We start from the raw sequence: 6248 nt of genomic DNA, 5'->3' as shown, positions 1-6248 counted from the left end.
TTTATGTTGCTACAGTATGTTTTACTTTTTGTCTTGTACAAACGCTGGTAGGAATATTAATTGCGAATTTGACAACCAATTTACTTGCAGGTCTAGGACGTGTCGTGGGAAAATGCATGCGGTGTAATCAAAAGGTAGCAATGGAAGATGCATGACATTGTAACTTTTATTACATAACGATGTAACTGTTATTTCCAAAAAAATAAATGAGATATTTATTTTAAAAAACAGTTTTGCTAAGTCTCAGTCGACTTAGACTTCGCTATGCCTCAGTCGATAGTACTTCCTCCGTCTCATATTATAAGAATATTTTTCAAGCTATGTTAACTTGAAAAACGTTCTTATATTATAGGACGGAGCGAGTATTTTTCTTTGATTTTACATGAAGATTCGTGTAATTTCTTTTTCAGTTAAGTCTCAGTGGAGTCAGACGTAGCCACGCTAAAAAATAGCAATGGGAAGTTCCCGCGCTCGTGATCACCGCGACTCCAGCGTGGCGGTTTTGTCCGTAATGCGCGTGCCGGGATGCAGTCGCGGCTTTGCCGGATTCTGTGTGCCATCGCCAGTGGAATAGCACGCCCTGGACCCACTCCACAGTGCACAGCTAGAATGCTAGATACTCCTACGCGTATCCCAGCCGCGCTCGGCTTGTCACGTGGACATGCATGCATGCATGAGGAGAGAGCGAGGTCGATGGAAGTGGGCCGCCTACAGTGCGCGCCCTACGACTGACTTGCGTTGAAGGCGTGGGACGGTCCGGCCATGTGATGTGATCACCATTCGGCGGTCAGGATTTGTGGTCACGCGAGGAATTCCGGCGCGCCCGTCGTTCACACGCCCGGTCACCTGGGCCCCGAAGGTCTGCCTCCAGATTTGGGTAATCCAATGGGGGTGCCCTTGCTTCTGGCCGCCAGAGATTACGGCCGAGACGATCAGAGTTACGTTGCGGTAAACTGGTAGTAGTAGTCGCTGCCGGCGTAGGACCGACGGTGGGACTAGGGCGAGTTAAGAACGACGGGACCAAGCCACTTCGGGCGCGCAGAACGGCTCCGGCCCCTGCCTCCTGGAGATGGAATGGGCGACGCCGCATGCGTGCGTGCGTGACTGTCGCCGTGGCCCGGGTTTCCGCGCCGCGCGCGGGAAGAGACTTCGGACCCGAGCTACAGCTCCTGCTGGGAACTCCAGCCGATCTCCCGAAGAGGAATCCTACGCATGCACACGGCCGGCGCGCGCACGCCGTCTCGGAACTGTGCGCGCACGAGCTCGCGGTGGACGACACGGCACCGGGCGCCTACGACACGCCAAAACGGGGCCTGTCGCACGTCAAAACCCACGCGCCCCCCGTTCGCACGCGTGCGTCCCCCCGAGTCCCGGACGTGTCGCAGGCCCCATGGCATGCGCTGATGCGCATGCACATGCACCTGCGAGGGGCCCCGGCCGGTCAAAGGCGACAGCTCGGAGTGAATGCCCCGTCCCCGCACGTCAGGTCGATCGATCGACCCGGTCGATCGGAACTGGCCGTAAATGCCCATGCAGCCCCACCGACCCCCACCTGTTCCGTTTCAATGCGCTGCCTGGCTCCGGCCGGCGTCGTCCGCTGCCTCAGCCAACCTGGCCGTGCGTGCGCGCCTTGGATCATCATGGATCGGGTAGCCATGGGATCGGACGCAGAAGATAGGATATCGTGACCAGCGCCGTCGTCCTCGGCTTCTGGCCGTTCCCTGAGCCTCCCTCCATGCGCGCGCTCAGCGCCGGCCGCGACCCGACGGCCTCGACGCTCCCGCAAGATGCACGGTGAACTTGCACGTTTGTTCTCCTGACGTAAGCAAGCTTTTGTTTTGCACACACCTAGACCTAGGGGTATGGACTTAGATGTTGGGCCACCTTTTTTCGAAAAGGAGGAATGCCCCCCGGCCTAGATGTTGGGCCACCTAGTTGTCTCGCCAGGACATCGATGGCAACAGGGTTGCTTTTACCAGGGTGTTCTTATCGTATCAGGCGCTCGATCATGCGCTTAAATCCTTAAACGATTATATGGTGCAAAGAGGAAGCAGCAAGAAACCAAGATATTAGGTGAGAGATACTGTGTACGTAAGCGATTGCGTTACGTTAGAGAGCGCCTATCCATCTCTTCGCAGGGTGTGTAGGATGTAGGGTGTAGGTGGACGATTGCGCTGAAAGACAAGACGATATTGGCCGGCACATGATGCTACTTATATCGGGGTAGAGCGTTCTGCATGATAGACATAGAAGTGACATGTTTTTATATCGAGATTCGTCGTTGTGTGGTTGACTTTGATGCATCAATTATCGACGTCAGTCTAGCTCATAGCGGATTACTTACGTGCGAAGAGTTTTCGTGGATGTGCTGAAAGTTGGAACTTGGACCTAGTGACCTGCTCCGATAAATCAAGACTTTTAACTGAATAGCCATCTTAGCGCTGGGCGGATGCTGTCATGAGCAGGCAGGTCGGTCCCGGACTTCAATTCAGAGTTCCAAACCGTAAGAATTTTTCACTAAACAGGAAGCGTTTGATCTGAGTTAGCTCGTCCTGCTGCCTCGTAAGATAGAAAAGGCCTTTAAATATTTATCTACCACAAGCGGGGATAGCTCAGTTGGGAGAGCGTCAGACTGAAGATCTGAAGGTCGCGTGTTCGATCCACGCTCACCGCAAAAATTTTATTTTGGAATAACGCAGCCCAACCCAGTTATTATTCCTTTCTGGATATCGCTATGTCTAGCTCATAGCGAAACCTAAAACTAGCTTCCTCTCGCGTCAGGCGGCTCCCTGAATGGGGCAGCCCAGCCTTGCAGGAGGCCACGGCCTCGTTTTTTTTCTTTTTTTTTCATGTTCTTTTTTCAATTTTTCTTTTATTTACTTTCCTTTATACTTCGGAAAAGTCTATATAAATATATTAAAAAATAATTTTCGTAAAACATTTGAAATTTTTTGTTAACTAACATTTCAAAAATGTTGAATGCGTATACATAAAATGTGTATCATGTATACAAAATATGTATATAAAAATAAAAATGTGTGTGAAAAAATTGGATCATGTATTTTTAACTTTTAGCATTAAAAAATTATTAAACAAGTATTTGAAAAATGTTAAATGTGTATAGATAACATGTTTACCGGAGGAACACTTTGTGTGCTACCAAACGTCACAACGTAACTGGGTGATTATAAAGGTGCTCTACATGTGTCTCCGAAGGTACTTGTTGGGTTAGCGTATTTCAAGATTAGGATTTGTCATTTGATTGTCGGAGAGGTATCTCTGGGCCCTCTTGGTAATACACATCACTCAAGCCTTGCAAGCATTGCAACTAATAAGTTAGTTGCGGGATGATGTATTACGGAACGAGTAAAGAGACTTGCCGGTAACGAGATTGAACTAGGTATTGAGATACCGACGATGGAATCTCGGGCAAGTAACATACCGATGACAAAGGGAACAACGTATGTTGTTATGCGATCTGACCGATAAAGATCTTCGTAGAATATGTAGGAGCCAATATGAGCATCCAGGTTCCGCTATTGGTTATTGATCGGAGACGTGTCTCGGTCATGTCTACATAGTTCTCGAACCCGTAGGGTCCGCACGCTTAAAGTTCAGTGACGATCGTAATTAGGGTTTTTGTTGATGTACCGAAGGTTGTTCGGAGTCCCGGATGTGATCACGGACATGACGAGGAGTCTTAAAATGGTCGAGACATAAAGATTGATATATTGGAAGCCTTATATTTGGATATCAGAATCATTCCGGATGAAATCGGGATTTTACCGGAGTACCGGGGGGTTACCGGACCCCCCGGGGGTTAATGGGCCTACATGGGCCCTAAGGGAGAAGAGGAGGGCCGGCCAGGGCAGGCCGCGCGCCCCCTCCCCCCTAGTCCGAATAGGACAAGGAAGGGGGGGGGGGGGCGGCCCCCTTTCCTCTTTCCCCCTTCCCCTTTCCTTCTCCAACAAGGCAAGATGGGGGAGTCCTACTCCCAGTGGGAGTAGGACTCCTCCAGGCGCACCCCTAGGGGCCGGCCGCACCTCCCCCCTCCCTCCTTTATATACGGCGGCAGGGGGGCACCCCATGACACACAAGTTGATCTTCGTGATCGTTCCTTAGCCATGTGCGGTGCCCCCTTCCACCATATTCCACCTCGGTCATATCGTAGCGGTGCTTAGGCGAAGCCCTGCGTCGGTAGAACATCATCACCGTCATCACGCCGTCGTGCTGACGAAACTCTTCCTCAACACTCGGCTGGATCGGAGCTCGAGGGACGTCACCGAGTTGAACGTGTGCAGAACTCGGAGGTGCCGTACGTTCGGTACTTGGATCGGTCGGATCGGGAAGACGTACGACTACTTCCTCTACGTTGTGTCAACGCTTCCGTTGCCGGTCTATGAGGGTACATAGACAACACTCTCCCCTCTCGTTGCTATGCATCACCATGATCTTGCGTGTGCGTAAGAATTTTTTTAAAATTACTACGTTCCCCAACAATGGGCAACCATGTCAAATGTCTAGAACCTCCTTGTTGAACTTGCTTATTCCATTGTAGGAAATTGAACGATGCATGGTTCTCATGACCTTCTGGAGAATTTGGCACATTCGCAATGAAGTAGTGCACCATAAACCTACTCCCCCCATGGAAGCTTCTAGAAGATTTTTGGTAAGCTACCTAGACTCCTTGGTAGGTTTAAAGATTGATCTCACTTCTGACCCGATTAAAGGGAAGCTCCTAGTGACATATGATAAAGGATGTGACCTTGACAAACCCACATGTGATAAAGGATGTAGTTGCCCTCATGTGTGGTGTCCACCAACGCCTGGATGGGTGAAACTAAACACCGATGGTTCATTTTTAGAGAATGGCACGACTAGAGCTGGTATGGTGCTGCGAGATGATAGAGGTCGCATTATTTACTCAGCTTGTAGACAACTCTTCTCTTGCCGGGAAGCACTTGAAGCTGAACTCTATGCTTGCATGGAAAAACTGTCTTTTGCCATTCAGAGAAGTGACTTGCCAATTATAATTGAAATGGACTCTGTCGTTGCTGTCAAGTTGATTCAAGCTTCAGGTCTTGATAGATCGATTTATTCTTCTATAGTTAGAGAAATTAGGCACCTTATGTCTTTTCGTGATTTTTGTGTTACTCATGTAAATCGCAATCAAAATAAGATTGGCGATAGTTTGACTAAATTTGCTAGAGTAGAGGGCACAACGATGACCTGGGTTGGTTTTGGCCCGATAGATTCTTTAGAGCTAGCCAAAGCTGATTGTATGGACAATGTGATTTGAGTAATATAAGAGTTTACCTGAAAAAAAAAGAGCTGCCTAATTAGCCAATAACTGAGCTAGCAGGTACAAGGATTAATAAAGCTTTGTATGATTGTCTAAAAAAGAACTAAGCTAGCTGGTTGTTTCTTAAAAAAAAAGAGAAAGAGAAGGATTTGACCGTTGGACGCCAGCCTGCCGATCCAACAGCGCTCAAAAGTCAAAACACATGTGCGGTCACCAGCAGGTCGATCCAGTATTTGAGGAATTCAGAGTTCTAAACTGAATGTGTCCTTTGACGACTGAACTAGAAACGCTTGATCTTTGTTTGGTCGCGATGGTGCCTACTTCTGCAAACAATAAGTAAGCTTAATTAATCGTTAATTCCATAAGCGGGGATAGCTCAGTTGGGAGAGCGTCAGACTGAAGATCTGAAGGTCGCGTGTTCGATCCACGCTCACCGCACAATTTTTTTTCCGCTTCCGTCGGCCCAGCCTTTTTATTATTTTCAAAAACAGCCATTTTTTTTGCATGTAGGAGTAACCCAGCCCAGAACAGCAACGAAATGGGCTTTTAATACTAAAGTAGGCCACGGCCTTAAAACTGTCCAAGACGATGGACGCCATATCGAACTGCCGTCCCATTCGCGGCGGCCTCTCAAGAAACCGCCAGTTTCCCTGCGTCAACCGACCGGAACTGGCATACTTCGCTCGCAGTCATCATCAATCCATCACCGAGCATCAGGGCACATGGACGGAGAAGGCCGGCTCCCGCGGCGACGGCCGTGCCAGTGGTGGCACCCACGACGCCGTCCGCCGCAGCGTCGGCGTTACGCCGAAGCCGTCCCCCGAGGCTTGCGCGCTGCATTGCCGGCGGCAGCCCGCGCGAACGGGTACGGACATAACCTGTGGACGCCCGTGGCGGCGCCGCGCGTCGAGCTCGTCCCCGTCCTCGTCCCTCCCCGGTGCAGGAA

At 49.9% G+C, this 6248-nt stretch overlaps 2 non-coding genes across 2 annotated transcripts; both read left to right on the top strand.

Moving 5' to 3' along the window:
* Nucleotides 1–2601: 2601 nt before the first annotated feature.
* TRNAF-GAA lies at nt 2602–2674 on the top strand. Its single transcript has one exon. It is a non-coding gene; the product is annotated as a tRNA-Phe (tRNA).
* A 2993-nt stretch (nt 2675–5667) lies between these two features.
* Nucleotides 5668–5740, top strand: TRNAF-GAA. Its single transcript has one exon. It is a non-coding gene; the product is annotated as a tRNA-Phe (tRNA).
* The last annotated feature ends 508 nt before the right edge of the window (nt 5741–6248 follow it).

The sequence above is a fragment of the Triticum dicoccoides genome, chromosome 4A, assembly GCF_002162155.2.
Source record: "Triticum dicoccoides isolate Atlit2015 ecotype Zavitan chromosome 4A, WEW_v2.0, whole genome shotgun sequence".
Taxonomy (NCBI): Eukaryota; Viridiplantae; Streptophyta; class Magnoliopsida; order Poales; family Poaceae; genus Triticum; species Triticum dicoccoides.
Note: the sequence above shows the minus strand (reverse complement) of the source record. Positions and strands in the feature narration are given on the sequence as shown.